Source organism: Anticarsia gemmatalis, chromosome 4, assembly GCF_050436995.1.
Source record: "Anticarsia gemmatalis isolate Benzon Research Colony breed Stoneville strain chromosome 4, ilAntGemm2 primary, whole genome shotgun sequence".
NCBI classification, from domain to species: Eukaryota; Metazoa; Arthropoda; class Insecta; order Lepidoptera; family Erebidae; genus Anticarsia; species Anticarsia gemmatalis.
In genome coordinates this window covers 1,967,272-1,988,132 of record NC_134748.1, presented here as the reverse complement: position 1 = coordinate 1,988,132, position 20,861 = coordinate 1,967,272, and the positions used below count along the sequence as shown (strand labels likewise).

Below are 20,861 nucleotides of genomic sequence, written 5' to 3'. Positions count from 1 at the left end.
GCTGGAGAAATTCTAACTGATATTGAATTTGAATCTATGTAAACTTTGCTTTTGAAAAGCTTAACTCTTTTCGAAAAGCTTGACTACCAAAGTCCCAATTCTTTATGGATAGACCTTATTAATATTAACTTCTGAATGCTATCGTTATTAGTAGGTATTTATCTTGAAGTGCAGGTCTAGGCTGCCGCTGCTATCAAGTTTCGAATATTGCACTTGTTAAACCGCGAAAAATCAAATATGTATGATATTGATGCCGATTTAAAAATCTACGAGAAAGACTTCTACCGATTAATTAGAGTCTTAAACTACTCAGCTACACTTCCGTACTTCAAAAATTCATAGTCTCACAATCTATTACACATACTTAAATCAAAAGATAAGTTTGAAACAGACAAGCAACGTTCATTGTGTAGACGTGTTTATAGTGAGCTTCAAAATATTTGTGAATTTAGTGCCCCTGTGATGTATCGCGTCTGGCAAACGTTTGATGTAGCTAAAGTTACCCGTTCTGTTTAGTCATGCGATTGTATGGATTTTTTTGGACTATGATGCTCTGCAGCGACTGTAAATCAAGTGGCATATTGTCTATATTAATGTAGTATAGAGTTTGATATAAGTAAATATATGTTTTAAAGTATGACTTCCTTTTACATTGTATTTGACGTAGGTATTATGCAGTGTCTTCATAAAATTACAGTTAAAAGTATTCCTTAATTTTGTTTTTTTTAAGCCTGTGTCTATGTCCCACTGCTGAGCAAAGGGATATTTAGTAACATTTAAAAGACACACAATTTGGTATTGAAGTAGCTCACATTATTTAGCAGGAAGTAAATACTCTACGGCAGAGGTAAATTAGGAATACGTGCATAAAAGTCAAATCATTTTATTGAAAGAGCCATAGAGGTTTTTTTTCTGTTGAACGACTTGGTTGAGCGGAATTTTGACGGACTCTTAGGATAGACAATAGATAAAATAGTCTTATTATAATATTTCTATAACAAATTGCTAGAACACACACGGCGTTCCCCGATGTGCGTTTACTCCAGACGTCTAAAGCGTGCGTAGCCAAAGGGCACAAGTAAATCAGTGATGTCTACGAACACTAAGCAACAAAATAGTACCTACCCTGGGGCTTACACGCATGTAGGATATTACAAACATGAACATTACATTATATTATTATTTTCTTCTTTCGTTTTTAAAAGACAACACCCGCACTAAGAATTGCTCTTGTGTCGCGGTGACTTTTACAAACATACAAACAACGGACACAAAGTACAAACAGACCCGAAACAATTATTTGTGGATCGCACAAGTAATTGTTCCGTGCGGAAATCAAACCCATGGCCTCTCGATGCAATAGTAGCGGCGTGGCGACTTAAACCACTGTGCCACCGAGGCAGTCACATTTTATTCCCGATAACATCATGCTACCGTTAACTAAAAGAATAAGTAGAACCAAGTAAAGTGTATTTAAGAAGGAAATTTGATATATTTCGACATTGAATTGATGTGATGGGCAAACCAGAATCGGAAGCACAAATTCATACTTTAATGACTTGGCAAATTAATAATATGTGTATAAATGAATCCCCTGGTCACGCCATTACGCGTAGACCGATTTCACTAATTCTATTTTTTTATAATCCTTGAAGTACGGGGATGCTTCCCACGGAAAAAAAATTGAAAAAAGTATTATTTATTTATTTATTTATTAAAAATCGGCTGTTATGAAGTTTGCGGGGACAGCTAGTAAGAAATGATTATGAGGTCATAAACTTTCATGAGGGCATTAAAATTATGGCAATTCTTTATTGAAATACGTGACTTTACTACTTTACACACATGAAACATAATATCACTCTTTTTTCCCATAGTGGTAGGCAGAGACGAGAGTAGACGTAGTTAGAACCACGTTTTATCATCTTAAAACGGCTACAATAGTAATTCTTAGCATTCTGATATCTAGCATTGAAAACCAAATTGTCTTCTTTAGTACTCAGCTATCATTGCTAGTCAAAGCTACGGAACGCTCGTAAAATGGCGTCTTCATCTCATAGTAACCATTCACTTTCTAATATAAATACATAAATATTTTGAGAGCTAAACGTTATCTGAACATGTAACAATCTCTTATGTAATAAACGACGAGGTTTAATCAATTCTCTCCAGATTAAACGACTCGTAGCGAATTTAATTATCAACAGTAAACTGTTGCTATTGTTGCGTGTTATTCCTTGAACATAACTCTCTCTCTTAATTTTTGTATGGAACTCTCTCTCTCTCTCTCTCTCTCTCTCTCTTTCTCTTTTACTCCTCGTACAGCATTCTCTGTCTCTCTCTTCTTTACTATCCATCCTATATGCTAGTGGGGTTAGCCTTCTTTATCTTTCTCCTCCACCTCGCTCTATCCTCCGACATTGTCTTTGGAAACCTCATTCATGTCTTTTTGCACTATACTTTCCTTTTACAGAACTATTTATACTATAAGCAATGACCAAATTTCGGCTGATGAGTTCCTTAAAAATTAATCTTAATTACATAAAACATCTCTTCATAGTAGATTGAAGTACCTAGTTTTTTTAGTCCAAAGGACTGTGCCGATTGAAATCATTACAAGCTTTTTACAACAAATGCATTACGAGTATAAAAGTATGCTAAGAATATCGCGACATTAAACTTAATTAAATCAAACATTATGCAAAATAAATCAGAGTCGAATTCCTCACAAATTACATAAAAACATTTAAAACATTAAGGTGAAAACATTTCATAAAATTCTTACCGCCATACTTCTTCAAGAATGTTAAAAAAGCAAACAATTTTACAAAACCCAAGCTTTTAAGTTCCGTTTCAAATTGTGGTGTAGCAACACCTGACATTTTCGTAATAGCAACCCCGACGCGCCGGCGGCGTGCTGTGCCCGCGCCGGTTCAAAGTTAGAGGAAAGTAGGCAATTTTATGGCAACCCCGTTATGTTGGTAGATTGCCAGGTATGCGTTTGTTTTGATTCCCAGGACTCTTACCTAGAACAAAAAGAAAATATACTTTAAGTACATCAAATAAATAAAGGACGACATCAAGAATAAGTCAATCTTATGTAATATCTCAATAGTCATCAAAATTCTTTTGATATTCTCATAAAGAACTTACGAATAATTTTGTCGCACAAGCAACAAATTACAAGAAGTATGTTAAGAAAAGGCGATTTCTGCCATTTTTTTATGTCAAAGTATTTTACTTTCGCATCGAAATCAGAATTCGAAAGCCTCTTTTCCTCGTTTGATGTAAAACTATCCAATAATGGAACTTTCATGTCAAAACATTCTTCGAGAAAAATGTGAAACATGTCTTTCTGTTTACAAGATTCCATTGCTATGAAATTGTATTACATTTTTTATGAGCGATGTCTCTTATCTGTCAAAGTGACGGTTGCGAGATTAATCGTCGGAATGTGTCACATACAGAAAAAGCTTCAGCATTCCTTCTTTGCCGGAAATTCGCTTATGCATACAACATTAGCCCAGAAATCTGATAGCCTAGTTTTCAGAGCATATGCAATTTTTCGTCATGCATATTTCCGGCATCCTAAATTGCATACCATAACTTTAATTCCATACGATTGTTTAATACCTCATTCAACAGTTATACCACAAAAAACATAGGTCTAAGCTTTATCAATACAAAACTTTATGAACTAACAAAAACCCTAACCATTTTTCTTTTAAAGATCATTCGAAGAAAAACGGGAGTGAAATGGCGTAACCGTTTTTTGTACCCAGTTTTACAACAAAAACTTTCCTACCTTTAAAACAAATAAACCTTTAAACATAAAAAAGTAATATAAGACTGGCCATAAAATATTTTGCTTAGTAACCTGAATGTAAATAAAATGGAACTAAAAAGGTTGGTAGCCGTGAGAAAACTGTCGCGTTACATTACTGCCTACGTCAGCGGCAGACAGGCTGTCGACGCGAATACCTGTGCCTGCAAAAAACTAACTTTGTCTTTAGAAAGGCCTGGGAAAATGGGACGCTTGATAGAATTTTAAAAAGTTTCGCCTTCGTTTTATTTTATGAAGTAGCTCGTAGATTGGATAGCGATTGGGGAATTGATTGGAACTTTAGTTTAAATACCAAAGTACTTTGGTTTTTTAGGTGGAAGATATCAAATTCTAGACTGTTCGAATTTAGATAATAGAAATACTTTAAAAGAGTTTTAGGAGTCAGTAGTCTTAATCTAGAATCATAAAAAGAGAAATGTTATTTTAAGAAGAATAAAGATATTTTAGTCTGAAAGATTTTCATAACAAAAACAGCCACTATTGCCTAATTTATTTATAACATCGAATATTCCGTCTATAACCTCACAATTCTTTTTTCCAATGGCAACGTTTTTACATTGAAATTGTGAGTGTGTTCCCCGGGGTAAAGAAATTGTGTTATCTCAAGGCACGTGCTTGGAATCCAGTACTTTGATTGTTTATTTGCTACACGCAATACTGGTAACACTGAAAATGTTGGCAATACAGCTTTGCATGCCGTCGTTTGCTTTTTTCTGTTCGAAAATTGAATTTTCTTTGGAACTTTTTTGGCGTTTATTTTATTGCGCGGGAATTTGGTTGTGTTATGAAATCAGCTGTTGTTAAGGCGCCATTTTTAGAGAATCAACTAAACTCTTTACGGTTTTCAGCTGAATATCAGTAAAGTACAAAGAAAAATATAAAGAGTGAAAAGATAGTAACAGCGATATTGTGAAAGCTCTTTTTTTCGGCATGTGGCGCGAACACAATCCATATTTCACGCAACACACGCCGTGTGAGCCAGTATTTTCTTAATCCATTCAACTGTCTATAGCTTAGTTTATAAGTAAGCTATAGACAGTTAATACTATAGAAGTAATAATTCTAAAGTAAGCTAAATACAGCTATGAGAATTAGATCATAGATGACAATTCTTTACAAATCTCTGTGACACAGAATCAATGAAACAATAGCTCGTGAACGTCAAAATTTCGATAATTTATAAAAACTTAAATATCTACTCAGATGTAGGGCCGGAGCCCTCACTGGTTAAAAAAGTTTTTTTATCAGCATTTTACTATTGATCAATTACTGCACAAAGTTTTGAACTAGATAGGATAGACCATAATTACTCAACACTGAAAACATGCGTGATTGATCTCAGGGAGAAATTGTTACGACTTCATACAAACTCTACATATGAGAGTCTACCAAGCCATATGCATCTGTACCTTACCTACTTTTATGAAAAATACAGTAACGATATCAAAACACCACAGCGAGAGGTCGTAAACTCTCTTTATCGTACATTAGCTATGTCCCAGTTACGCCCAGATATGGGAATATAGGCCTAAGATTATGGTACTGGGAGAATTATGATGATCACCAAGCCTTGTACAAAGAACGTTCTGTTGGTAGCCTTGGGTCCTTCGTGAGGTTGTCTCGTAAGGTAAGGGTGTCAATCTAAACTATGATAACTTTTCTGATATACGCAAATGAAAAATATGGAATAGTATTAAAGATACTAAATTATGGTAACTTTCTTGATACACGCAAATGAAAAATATGAAATAGTATTTTAAAGTTCTTTAACACACTTCTTTAAGGCATTCAAGATTTGCAACTGGCCAGCGTGGTGGACTCAAAGCCTAACCCTTTTTCGTTGTGGAAGTATACCCTTACTTAGTAGTGAGACAGTAATTAATTAAACATTTGGTAGGAGAAACTAGAATAATTCACCTTTTGAAAAATAATTAGTCCTGTTTTCCGGCTATCGAAAATGGATAACATCTGCGGGTTATTTTATAATCGGGATCTAGAGCAAGTTGCTAATTTTTTCGTAATGTCGGTTGCTTGTCTATACTCTTCATTAAACTATGATAAGTAATGGTTTGTGATACCAATATAATTCTATAGAGATCGTAGTAACGTTCACTATTAGAAAACATGGAATACAACCATAACATTCGCACCAAACAAACCAACTTCAACTTCTTTTCAGCTTAAATTTGGTTGCTTTTGTTTAACAATTTTCACAACACTACAAAAATAACTTCTACACCCAATTACAGTGCCCGGAGACTTAAAATAAACAAGCCTTTACTGTATAAAGTTAAGGAATCGAAACTCGCCGTAGCTCTAGTATTTTTATTAGGAGGTAAAAATATAAAATGTAGGAGGTATAACGGTAATATTTTGTGAGGAAACTGGGTCGCGCGGAAGCCTTCGTGGAGGGATTAAATAAGGCTTAGGGATGGCGATGCATAACTTTAACTTTTCACGTATTTTGGCCAGTTTCATCTTAGAAACGGAATTGTGGATTTGGAGGATTAGATCGTGGAATTGGCTGCTAGGGTTCTTAAATGGGTGTATGAGATTGTGAGAATAAGAACTTATGTATGGTAGAAAATATTTTTTTTTCTACCAGTGAGTTTCCGTGCTAGTCAATATGGTAACATGACATGTAAAGTGCTAATCGTATACGTCTAGATACTCTCTATTTACATGGTCAAAATTAGTTTCGGATTTGAGGTCTTATACCTTACGAAGATGACAAAATAACCTGTGCCCGCTCAATATTTCGAGAACGCTACAAATACAAATTATCGTCAGTAAATGATTTGAAAATGTGTCTTTATTATGCTTTGACGGCTGTTTCATTGATCTGATTTCTGTTTTTCGAAAAACTTTGAAGTACCTAGTATAAAAAAGAGATACCTAGTATGAAAGAATAGCAGCATAATCATTTATTTTCAAAAATCAACCCTTAATGGGCCCAATGGGGTGCGAAAGTTGTATCAGATAATTTGAAAAACTGTCCTAGTTTGTCAACCCTGCGATACAGAGTTTTCCAGGCGTCGTCAACTATAAGTTTAATGTAACTCACTTGGGTGGAGTTGCGCTCTGCGGTACATTCTGCACCTCGTTCCATACTTTTCATTTTATCTGATATTCTTCAAGGCTAGACCTAATATAAAATCGTGAATAAGTACATATGAGCTGTATTTTTAAATAAAAGTTTTGCTCTAGATTTCTTCTTTGTTAGTTAACGAGGAGTAACTTACTACTTTACTTTTTAAAGGTAGTTTACCTTTGAGGTCTGGGTAGTGTATACTACTATTGACAGGGCCTCGGGTTCTATTCCCGGGTCGTGTAAAGTGTTATTTTGCTTTTCTTATTTATATTGGAATATTACCAATAGTAGCGGAGTTGGGTATCGGTTTATTGCAGTAGGCTTGCCCCCTATTACATGAGACTGAAATTGTTAATATCGAAACGAGAGTGTATTTCATACATTTCTGTCTAGTCACCTCCGAGTAAAACAAGCGAGATACATATTTGTTATTATAACCAATACCTATAATCATCACTTTAAACAATAAATCAGTACTAAAACCACATTAATAACATAAACAAACAACAATTTGAAACAATTTAGCTGTTATGGTACAGTGCCGTGGCACCGCTGGTCGCAGGTTCGACGCTCGGCCGGTCACGATACCTCGTTACAGCCAATTGCCGGCGATCACGACTAGGTTCAAAGAAAAAATATATTATTTACGAGTTTATAAAGTTCAATGAACTTTCTATGTTTGTATGTTTGTATAAATGGTTTCATTTGTATGATATGTATGAATTATGTAAATTAGTATGTTGTGGTTAATTTTCAGTATATGAGCATGTTGAGAGAATGAATATGTAAAGAATGTTACTTGACTTATAAGATAGTGCGAAAAACATATATATTATTAACTAGCTGACACGCGCAACTTCGCTTGCGTTACATAAGCGTTAAAAATTTTCCCCGTTTTTGTAACATTTTTCACTGGTACTCTGCTCCTTTTGGTAGTAGCGTGATGATATATAGCCTATAACCTTCCTCGATAAATGGACTATCTAACACTGAAAGAATTTTTCAAATCGGACCCGTAGTTCCGGAGATTAGCGCGTTCAAACAAACAAACAAACAAACTCTTCAGCTTTATAATATTAGTATAGATGTAACATATTTTCAACACAGTTTACGTACGCAATCCTAATTATATAATTTGCTTAGATTAAAAATTAAAGATTTAATATCGATTTTCTTTGCGTAATATAAAGTCATCTCTGAAACTGTTGCAATTATTGAATATATATACCTATTATATAGTATCTGTACTATAATAGAAGCAAATCAGTTAGTTACATTATAATCATGTTTTACTTTCAGTATACAAAAATATAGGAATATCTCTGGAACTTTTGAATTGAATAAGTATAGAAATGTAAGAACAGAAAGAAAACAAACAAAATTATGCTATTCTGTGTTACATAGATATAATCTAGGTATCTAGTCAGAAAACTACGGTTAGGAACTATTCCTCAAATCTGATAAAAAAGTAGCTATACACTAAAGTTTAATTTTATCACTAGGTCAAAATACTATATAAATTTCCGTCCGTCCATCGCTTGTTTAAGCATGTCGTATTGTACGAGATCAAACAGACAGACAAGTGTATTTACGACTGACGTACAACTTCATATTATTCCATCTGATTTGTAGCGTTTTATAAATAAATAATCCTTAGTTTTACGTGTAGGTAGATAAAATAGCAGTTGGCTGGATAGAATTTAGCAAGGTATTGCGAATATTATGTAGTATCTTAAGTTGAGTTATGTAGACCATTTAAAAAACGGTTTATATAAACATTGGTTTCAAAAATCTGATTAGAATCACTCACGACGTTGGTATGAAAAAAAACAAAAAAATACAAACTTATTTAAGCTAAGGTAGATTGTAAGGGAATGCTTAAGGCATTTACTCCGGTTTTTGAGTACATTTAGCGATAATTTATCTAATCAATAGCGTTTTTTTTTAATAAGTTTAAACGCTATTGAATAGACAAACTACCGCTAACTGTACCTCAGAAACCGGGGGTTAGTCTGCCTATATACTTTTTGTATAAAATTAAAACATAAATAAAAAACGAAATTCCGATCCCATCGGTTATGGTAAGTATATGTATAATATTTTTCTATTCCCATCCCACAATACTGTTACGAATCAGCTATTAGAACAAAAAACAAACATTTCCTAACAACATTATCACTGAGAAATGCAATATAAATCACGTCGACATACTTAATTTACTAACTATTTTTAACAAAAGCGCGTCAGACGATAAGATAGCGCATTCTATAAAATACAAATTTCTTACTTTGTTCGTTTCAGATACCAGTTCGTAATTTTAATAAGTTAGATATGAGCATCGGTGGTTCAGTGGTAGAATGCTCGCCTGCCACGCGGGCGGCCCGGGTTCGATTCCCGGCCGATGCAATCTCTTTTTGGCATTTCTAAATTTATTTTCTAACGTTATTATCACAGGAAACTGTTTAATTCGTATATTTTTTCCTATTTTACGAGCCCAAAGTTTATTAATGTTCTTTTATATAATCAAATTATTTTGTAAAACAACATCAAAAGAATTCCATAAAATTAGAATTCTACACGATGTCGACCTTCTGAGAACGGTAAAATTAAAAATACCTTCATCTAAATTCAATCTTATTTTCTTACTTATAAAGTCTGCATTTCATTGATCTCAAATTAGATGAGGTTCGTAAAATACTGCTCAATTGAATATCAACAAACACGACTGAGCATATTTAGGGCCTACTGTATTATTGAAATTAGTTTAAACACGCACATTAGTTGAAGACATATTTGACACCTTTAAAAGTTTGTTTCGTCATTCGTAACCTGATTTTCAAGCAGCTGATGATGCTTTTTGTTAAGTAGGAAGATTGTATAGATGGTTTCTTTTTTGTGTTTGTACTTACTTAGTATTTTTTCTCGCGATGCTATTATAACGACTTAATAGATGTTATGGTTTTGCAGAAAAACCGAGTAAAAAGCATATTTTGTTGTAGATATGTGAAATGTACATTTGCGACAACATCGTAAATTATTGATGAAGAAATTAGGCATCATTTTTGATGTAAATCATAATGAAACAAATTGTTGCAGTTATAAAATACGTATATAAATTTTATAAATAACAGAAAATGTTATATATTTCCTGAATATCAGTATAAATACCATCGATAATAATCACTAGGTTAGTTTTACCAATGAAAGTTATAAAATGTTACAACACTCTGCACATTTGATACCTCTTCACAAATTTACCAGAATCTGAACTAGCTGAACTCTTTTTACCCTTAAATACACCTAGTCATATCTACCTCAGGAAGCCTACACAACACCACAGTCCATATTGAGCAGTTAACTTAAGTTTCATCATACAAGTGTGTGCTGGATCTCAAGCCCGCGGAACGATCTGAGTGAGGCAAGCTGCCGCAGTCAATCGTGTCAAGCCAGACTGATGCTATGATAAGAGTATTGTACGAAACAGTAGCGTGACCGGCTTGGTAATGTCTATCAGATCAACAAGTGTAATCGGTTAATAACCTTTTAAAATATAACGATCAAGAGAACTGAGTAGGAGATTTCTTAAGGAATTTTGAGATTGGAGGAATATTTTCTCTTCTACTTAAGTTAATTTTTGAACTTATTACATACGCTTTTCTTCCACAGGGGTAGGTAGAGACCAAAGAACGCCACTTAGCACGATCCTTACTTTTTAAGTATACCTGTATTTATGCTTAAATTTAAGAACTTGCAATAAAAAGGGGCATTTCAGGATAAGAAAATCTAAACATTAGTAAATAATGTTATCAAAATCAAAACATTTCGTCATGGACACCAGATTTCCTTTACTATTATATTGTTGAGAAATATAATGCCTTAATTTTGGCTAATGTTTTAATATTTGCATAATTCTTAATTAATATAATCCTCGATCTAATAAAATTTCACAGTCTAATCTTCGGATTTGTCTCTTAAAAATAAAAAATAGAATGCTTTGATATTTATTGTATAATTACACATATTGTAAGTTCAAAATGCTCAAGTTATGAAAGGAACGCTATAGCACAGAAACTCCACTAAAATGGCTGGCAACTGACGGACATAAAAACAAAGAAGGAAATTGCGAATACCTGTTCACTCAGTTTATTGCCCTGAAGGACATGCCGTTAAATAACATAACTGTTAAGTAAAACATGCCGTTTTACCTTTAAATACCAATTAATTATAACTATTATAATTTCACCTGCTTTTTGTATCATATAAAAAATCATAACGTTAATCTTCACATACGATGATACGACAAACCAATCAAATTGCAACTTTATTTCTTGTGTTGTAAGGTAAATAATGCTTTGTATGGTATGAGTTGCGATATTCCAAATTTATGGCAAAATTGAATGAAAACCACTCACATCGATTACATTTCGCGCGTCCCACGTTCGAGTGTTTTGCAATGCACGCAATACATTGAATGTTATAGGTTAATTTGAAACGATCATACGCCAAATTGAGCTGTCATGGAAAGCGTATAAACTGACAGCAGCTGTCACGAACCTTTGATCTGAGTTCGTGTATTGATTTGTGAGTGGGACTGATCGTGAGCAGATGGGATACTTTGATGGGAAATAACTGTAATTCAGTTCAGCTGGGCTCTGTTATGGTGTTACAGTTAACTGAATGTTTTTTCTCTTTTCGTAATATTTACATGTTTTTTCTTCTGTGGATCATGAATTTATTCTAATACTGAATTAGTCTACATAATAATAATTGATCATTGTTGTGTTCAAATCATGATACTAAAACATATGAATGACATTAACTATTGTAACCTTCCTTGAGAAGTCAGACCTTACACGTGGTGACAATTATGCATCACACGCGTAACCAAACAGACTCACCTACTAGTTTATGTAGGATTGCCAGATCCATGCTTATCGTTTCCGGGACATTTCTAGGGCCACGTACGGAATCAGAGGCTTGGTCTCCGGTCCGAGAGACTACATTAAGTAGAAATGACAAAAAAAAAAAGTTAGAAAAAACAAGTATTATTTCATTCCGGGTCAGCAAAACAAATTACGAGACACGGGACAACACACGAAATTACGGGACGATCCCAGAAAACCCGGCCATCTGGAAAACCCTATGTAGAGGACAAGAAACGTGACATCACTATGTCATATTGCTTGCACTAAATGTACTAGTTTCAAATACTACGCACTAGGCTGTTTTTGAAGGCCGCTGATGCATGTCTATACTTCTATTTACAAATAATAATATGATTCTGAATAGTTTATTTGTTTGTCTGTTTGTTTGTTTGAATACTTTAATCTCAGGATCTACTGTTTGGAATAGAAAAAATATATTCGATTTTAATAATCAATTACGTAAGGCAGGCTAGTATTTAACACTACGATATGACTTATAGGAGTTGAAAAAAAAGAAAAAAAAATGTGAAAATGGGAAAACTATAGTCCACACGGATGAGGTCACTGACCTGGGGCTCGTCCAATGTACATATATGCAAAATTTTAGATTTTTGCTATTAAAACACCAAAGCGATTTTGATATATGAGCGACAAATAGTCTAAAGTTTAGATTATTACATATAATACTTTATACCCTGTCATCTTTTCGGGCAAAGTCGTCGGCACTAGCTAGTAATAACCTAGTGCGTACAAACAAATTATTGCTGACTCTAAGTCGGTAAAGTTGCGACAACTGCAGTATCAAATAGAACGTACGTGTTGGAATATTACAGACGTGTGACTTTACACGGGCGTTTTATTCCGCTAACACAGCGTTTTAGTGGCATTTGAGATTCTAATAAAGGTTTTATATAGTTTCTGACTGTGGTTTTGCTTGCGTGGAATATTTTTATTATGTATTTTTGTCTAAAATGAGGTAGGTATATTTCTTTTCACAAAGTATAAACAAAATAAAACAACAAAATGCTGCCAGTTAAATAAACATCGACTTAGTAATTAACAGACGGACAGGTATTTATTATAGAAAACAAACAAAATACTAGTTAATACCCGCGACTTCATCCTTGTACATTTAACTAGATAAAATGTATTCACCGATAAGAAACGAAAATTGTAGATTTTCAATCTAACCTTGCAACCTGAAAATATCTCAAAATGCTTAGACATTTATTTTAACCGACAATCAGACTTATCGTGGTTAAAATTAAGATAATAACAATATAGAAGTTTAATCCCAGACTAAAGCCTTCCTTCTAATTTTCACATATACAGAAACAACACATAAAACGAGAGAGGGGTCACTACTCGAGATACGGGTACATTATACAACAAGACGCGGCGAGTGGGAGGACCAAATAGTACCAATTTACTGAATTGAAGACAATAAGGTCACGCAGATGAGCCGATCATTTGCATCTAATGAACTCTGAATGTGACAACTTTATACCTACTTTTTGACGTTTTGAAAACTTGTGAAACGGTAAGTGTTTGGTGTGTTTTATCCAGAAATTATTTTTATAACTTTTTTTTGTGTATAACCATAACTTCAGAAGTTTGTTTATACCCAATTACCTACTTATATATTTCTGCTAGGACATAAGTATTACTTTGTAACTTTCGCACCCTTCAGTCAATAAACGATTAGAGGATCAAGAAACTTTTGTCGCGTGTTCCAGAGATAGGTGATCACTTTGATAGAATTCGGTCTGATCACCAGTTCACCATTTGTCAATAACTATATTAGCAACTTATAAACATCTAATACCTTTAAACGTGAACACTATGACTTACGACAAAAAAAAACAGTTTTCGCTACTTTCGTTCTTATTTAAGTATCACACCAATATCTTCAAATTCACAATCAACACAAAAGCTCAACAACCAAAACCTAAGTATACCTAGCTCCATTGAACGAAACGAAGCGAGCAAGTTCCACCCACGCTCCCGGTGAATAATATCGTCTATATCCCACAGTTAATCCAGTAACGGGACGCTCCGTTCGTATGCAGATGATAACTGACCTAAATGCTGCACCTGCTTACTATGCGAGTGCAACTAAGTTGTCTTTGAAAACGAAGATCTGGAATTAACTGCACGTTTGGCGCAGTGGTTAAAGTGGTCACCTCGCCGTAATAACCGAAGCGCCACGTGTGGTGGGTTTGAATCCCACCCGGGCAAATCTTTGTGTGATTAGCACGAGTATTTGTTCTGAGCCTGGATGTTAATGTATCTATATAAGTATGTATTTAGGCGCATATAAGTATGTTTATTAGTTATTTGGTAACCATAGTAGGTCTGCTTAGTTTGGAATCAAATGACCGTGTGTGAATTGTCTAATGATTCGACAAAAATAACATTCGCCATAATAATAATTATTATATTAGGTTATCTTCGTCGGACATATATTCGGAACTGGCATATTTAGTTGCCACTTCCGCATATGCCTTTTAAGCCAGAAACGTAAGTCTTAAAAATTCACCCCAACACCAACTTAATCAGCTGCAATCGACGAATACAGGCCAATGTTGATGACATATAAACGAAAAAATAAAACAGAAAACTATTGCCGTTTATCTATACTTCTGAATCAGTCTAAGACTAATGATTCATACAATAACGAAAGAACTACAGTTAGTCCACAATGACATTAATACAAAAAAGTGCCCAATCACTAAAATATCCCTAGCTCTACTCACCACGTGGTGGTCTCACACGATCAGTCAGCATCTAAATCTGTTGCCTAGCACTAGCATGCTGACAACTCATCTAGGTCACTGGGAAACTATATATCTATAGAATAACTAAATATAGCAAGGTATTACAGAACACATTCTTATAGTACAGGCATGATCATAAATATGTCAGCATCGTCTCTTTATATATTTTTTGCCAATGAAATGGTCTTACGATTTCTTGACTGCTAAAGTTATAAAGTAAGAAAAGTAAAGTAGTTCTTGGTATTATATGGTCTGTAATTCAGATCACTTTTTCATATCCGATATGGTCTAGTGGCTAGGATACCTGGCTCTCACCCAGGAGGCTCGGGTTCGATTCCCGGTATCGGAAGTCGTATTTTTGCCATATCTTTCAGTACTAACTTGTAATATAATTATTTTTATTAATGCGTTAGTCTGCGAATGCTTAGTTTGAAGATTGAATAAGTATAGCATTGATTGAACATTTGTATAAAATGACTGAAATGTAATGAAAATTGTGGAAAATAACGGGAAATCGAGTGTTGTCCGGAATCCGACTTGGAGCAGAAAAATATTTTGCAGTTATGCTAGTTAAAACAACACCAAAATATTACCTACCTATCAAACTAATCGGTGATAAAAACAAAAGAAAACCGACAGTAAAAGTATTGCCCGTTATCACAAAAAGTATAAAAGAGTTAGTTTAAAACAATAAACAGCTGGTGGCAGTCGATCTCAGTCACGCCTCAGTTGGTTCACGGCTGGTTGCGGCTGGTTGCCCACGGTTGCCCATCACTGACCGGTAACCAGGAACAGAATAACGGGGTGGATAGTAGAATACCCCAGTTTGTAATGGTTTAATAGTGTGTGAAATATTACTATGAATTTCATCAAATTACACACCAAAAAGTAGTTTTTTGTATTTGCTAGTTAAAATGTTCATATTATTATCTTTAGATTAATACATCCGTGTCGAGAAATATTCATTTCTATTTCTAGCATATAGGCGGATTATACCAACTGATTGTGTTAATCGTAGAGGTCAATATAACCTGCACCGAAACGTCAAGCAATCCAAAAAATGCGCGATCTGTATCAAAATTTAACTACGAGTCACGAAAACTTAAAATAAACGATAGTACCTAAGTTGTGAATATTATAATAGTTATTGAACTCATTTTCAAGCAATTGTCTCTTCCAAGAATGAGAGAGGGGCTAAGTCTTGCGTCCAGTATAAAGACTACTCGACAGATTAGTATCGAATTCAAGCCATAGGATAAGCACCAGCTTTTAAACAAAATACGCAACATTAGTAACGGATTACCAAGTTAAAAGTTATGAGGTATCAAACATTAGAAACAAAAAAATGCAGTCTACTTAACAACATCCTCTTTTTAAAAGTCGGTTAAATAGCCCTCTATTACTTACCAATTACAACACTTAACAAACTAATAAAATAACTAAATAATATTTATTACAAACTTGACCGAGCGGAACTGTTTGTAGGTTACATACGAATTAAGTGTTTAAGTGATTTGTAGTTATACAGCTTCCGTTAGATTTTCACATGTTACTTGTACTGCCCCGCCCCCTCGTGTCATGGTGTGAAGATATATGGAGTTGTTAATTTTCGTTGATATATGGGGAGGAGTCACGCATGTGAAACTTTTTTTAGTGGATATGACCAGCTGATTTGAAACTGTTGAGTTTTTGTTTTGCAATTAAAATTTACAACTGTCAATAAACACGTTTTTACATTTTCTGTGAGTTTTAAAGTAAAATATGATATTCTTCTGTTTTGGAAAGTTTGCAGCTGTATGAAACAGAACACCGTCAGCTGCATAAGCCAACGGGCCACCAATATTCTAAATTATAAATTTTGCTTACGCAAATTTGGCATAATATTTACCAAATTGTTGGACCATACCTGCCTCCCAGATAGTCGGCGACAAAAATAAAACGCACAAGAAACTGAAAACAAAGATCTCCATTTAATAACGACGAACGCAAACTTTTTTCTAAAAAGAGAAAATGTTCTCCGCTCCGTTTCACATTACAACGCCAGCGTTCATTGTGTTGATGCGCATGCGCATGCGTTGTGCGAAACGTTAACATAATTCGAACACGTTATGCAAAAGTTTTAGCTAAAAGACTTGTAATTTTTGTTTTTGTCATTGTAGCTGTTTATTTGAAGCATTTTAGAACAATGAGTTAAAATATATGCAAAATAGAAATACTTTTGTAAGCTAATAAGGTGTTTACAGTCTATGTGTATTTTGTAAACTTGACCAAAATGCTAACACCTCAGTGCCTATAAGCAAACTACAATATGTTGACCTGAAAAGGTATACAATTATCTCAAATGTCATTTAAGTTCTAAATAACTACTAACTGTAGCATAAACTCAGTTATCTCTTATGTATCCCGGTAGGTTTTATTTAAAAGCAGGTTGATTTTTTTTTATTCACCTTTCTGTATTTTCATAACTATAACACTCCCTTTGATGGCTATTGACCAATGATACCATTAAATATTTGTGATTTCAAGTCAAATCTAAAATTTTGTTGAAAAACTACTTTTTTTATTTTATGATTAGGTACCTTGGAAATTATTATCTAAAGCTGAAGAGTTTGTTTGTTTGTTTGAATCCGCTAATCTCAGGAACTACTGGTCCGATTTGAAAAAATATTTTAGTGTTAGATAGCCTATTTATCGAGGAACGCTATAGGCTATATATCATCACGCTACAACCAATAGGAGCAGAGTACCAGTAAAAAATGTTACAAAAACGAGGAAAATTTCAACCATTCTCTCTTATGTGACGCAAGCGAAGTTGCGCGGGTCAGCTAGTAAAACAATAAAGCACATCGTAGCAACACAATGTCCATAGCAACAAGCATGGTAACAGTATGACAGGTTACTCGTCTCCCTCTGCTGATTCTACTGTACTACTGATAAGTGTAACTGATAGCCACCTTCCTGTAGGCCTAGTCATATTATGTGATTAGAGATTACGTTTGTTGTTTCTTTACGAGATATTTATGTGGTAATGACTGCGAGATATAATTGTTGAGTTCAGGAAAGAGTTTTCTTTTGAAATAGATGTTGAATATTTTTAGCTAGGAAAGGTATTTAGAGAAAAGGTTTTGCAATCCAGAAGCAATGTGTATTTAATATGGTTTGTGTGTGTAAAAATATCGTCGATCGCATGAAGTACAATAATATCAATAAACGTTTAGGAAAAGGTGAGAAATTTATAATCTTAGGAATAAAGGGTAAAAAATGCTAGATTTATAGCAACTTAAGATCTAAAAGATTTTTCGACCATCAAACGCTTGATAAAGCCTTACCTCTCACACCCGTAGTATTTTCTAAAGTTAGTCTTCATAGAGCATGAAATGTTAATATTTCAAGGAAAAATAAAAACTACATAGGTAATATACATATACATATATTCTTGCATTCGTCTGTCAAAGCCTAAAGCGACACATAAAGTTAATAAATGCAAATGTATGCTGTATCCACGCCACGTTACTAAGAAGTGTGTGACGAAATCTCATTACAATAAAAATACATTAATTATAATATGAAAAACGCTTTTTCTTAGAGCATTGCTCTCGAGTTTATAAGTAAAATGTTCCCGTTTTCATGGTGTAGGGCTGTCAATTGTGTAGAGTGACACTGAAAAGTAATTGTGAATGGTTTTCTTTCTCGCGTCTTTAGTTGATCGTGATTTGAGTACGTATTTGTGGTTAAACCCGCATAGTTTGAGATAATATATCCAGATAACGAATTTTACGTTTTTTTGCAGAAAACTCGATTCGAAACGTATTAAAATGAATTCTGAACTACAGTAGGTACTACTTGTTCCTTATAGAAACATTTAACTACCATTTTTGTCAGAGTAATAATAAATTGTTGATGCAATTTGCTGCTGAAATAAAATGATAGTTTTGTTTTAAAAGTCATTATTGTAACCAATAGAAAATAGCATAGTGTTAACAGTTTAAGAGGCAACCCTATAGCTAAACAACCATTGGCCGTCGACGTCATTGTCACTGTCACACAATATAGTTCACGGTCAACTAATTTTCAACTCTAATCCCCAACAATAAGGTCTATTATGTACTTAACAAACTACTTTACATACTAATACATGTTTTCGTGTTTCACCGCGTTCAAACATTTGCTCTAACTACTTGTAATTCCAAGGTTTTGTGTTGTTAATTTGTCTGGGACATACAGACTAATATGTAGCATAACATAACATAACATCACAACTGTTCTACCCGAGGGTCTTCTTTTTCTTATCGTATGGTTAGTGGTCAAGCCGCCCATAGGCCTTTGATGTGGCTTAACGACTGTTATCTTAATTGACAACAACCGGGACTGACTTTTTACGTGCCCTCCAAAGCACGTAGACGCCCAGTTCAAATACCACTATGCGGTCACCCATCTATGGTATGAACGCGTCAAGGTTTACTTAACTCACAGATCGTTTGCCGACCGGTGAGTGCAACCGGCTATGGGCGCCTCTTAAAATCTGAGGGTATAAGTAGAGGTGTACGAAATATGTCCACGATTTTTCTATAGTTAGGTATAGTACGTTTCTAATATTAGTATAGGTAGAAAAACTACACAATAAACACCTCCCACGCAAGTAGTCGCAGGTTCGAATCCGAGGCAACACACCAATGACTTTTCGAAGTTATGTGTGTATTAGAATTAATAATCACTTGCTCTAACGGTGAAGGAAAACATCGTGAGGAAACCTTGCGTGCCTAATATTTGTTTAATACATTTATTGAGGGCATGCAAAGTCCCCAACCCGCACTTGGCTAGCGTGGTGGACTTAAGACCTAGCCCATCTCCCTCATTTGGGAGGAGACTTCTACCCTGCAGTGGGACAGTAATGGGTCAAAAAAAACAAAAGTATCTAAAGTCCACCACACCACAGACTAAACAATAACTTAAAGTCTAAACTATAGCCTATAACCATTTCCAATATAATCCAAGTAAGACATTGGCCCGTATATCGCTAACAAGCATGCTAATAGCTATTAGCATGGGCAGGTGTTCATGCAGGAAGCACTAATTAGATAGTGCAATTATACCTGAACATCTAATCTCACAAATTGTTATCTTTTATGGGAAATGCTGGGATAGTTAGTTAGGTTTCTATTCTGAGATATGATAACGGGAGTAGAGAAGGTAAGATTAAGGAAATTTCTATTAGGTAGAGTTATTTGAATAGAATAAGATTAGATTTTGACTTAGTAAGATTTCTAGACTAGGAACTGAATTCGGAAAAGCTGTCTTTCAGCAGAATATTTTATAGAAAATCTGGCAATCACTTCTGCCAAAGAAAAAGTGCAAAGACAGATTTTTGTTGAACTTATAAAGTGATTTTAACTGAAAAATTGCCTTAACAAGTAATCGTTTTTGCCTCTGATCTTAGCTAACATGCGCTTTTTTGTTATTCCCTGGGAAAAATATTTAAAAGACTTTCATAAACTTTACCAATGCTTAAATAAATACAAACGATTACGGTTAGTACGGTTACTGTGATAACCTGCGGAGAAAAAGAAAACGCCTTTTCCGTATCAGTTATTTATGCAAATGAAGAACACCATGTAATTTCAAACACAGTTCTTCTATCATTCTAAAGGCGTACCTAGTCATAGGACGGAAACAAGTCGTAAAACTTACCGGTTGAATGTGGAACCATCAATGATGCGTTTATCTGTAAACTGGATACAGCCGACAGTTTTCAGCACACGACAAAATATACTATTGGACAACTCATATGAGGATTTGTTTCCAAAGTAGAGCTTGTACTATGGTATAACATGCTATGGTGATCAAATAACTGCTAAACAAACTTATATACTTCTAAATACATTCGAATTTGGATAACTTAGCGACCAGGCCCAGTAGCTCGAATCTCTGTTACTATCGACTACCGACAACTAACCCGTCATCGAAAAATTTTGTATGGAAATCTGATCAGCGCCTCTAGCGGGTGCATAGACACAATTTTTGAAGTATATTTAAATGCCAAACTCTCTGGACTCGATAGTACCATCTGAATAGAATCGCGCTACCGAATAGATACTTGATACAAATATTTGTGATCAGCACTTTTATCATCAAATATTTGTCCCGAGTGGGATTGGAAGCCACTACACGCAGCGCTACAGCTATTGCGGCGACAAAACCACGTTAACCAATGCGCCAAACGTGCA

At 34.5% G+C, this 20,861-nt stretch overlaps 1 protein-coding gene and 2 non-coding genes across 3 annotated transcripts in view; 2 read left to right on the top strand and 1 right to left on the bottom strand.

Annotated features, from left to right (window-relative positions):
- LOC142972194 (uncharacterized) overlaps positions 1-20,861 on the bottom strand; it is a 421,890-nt gene that overhangs the window by 382,525 nt on the left and 18,504 nt on the right. The window lies entirely within an intron of this gene.
- Positions 9,271-9,341, top strand: TRNAG-GCC (transfer RNA glycine (anticodon GCC)). Its single transcript has one exon. It is a non-coding gene; the product is annotated as a tRNA-Gly (tRNA).
- TRNAE-CUC (transfer RNA glutamic acid (anticodon CUC)) lies at positions 14,915-14,986 on the top strand. Its single transcript has one exon. It is a non-coding gene; the product is annotated as a tRNA-Glu (tRNA).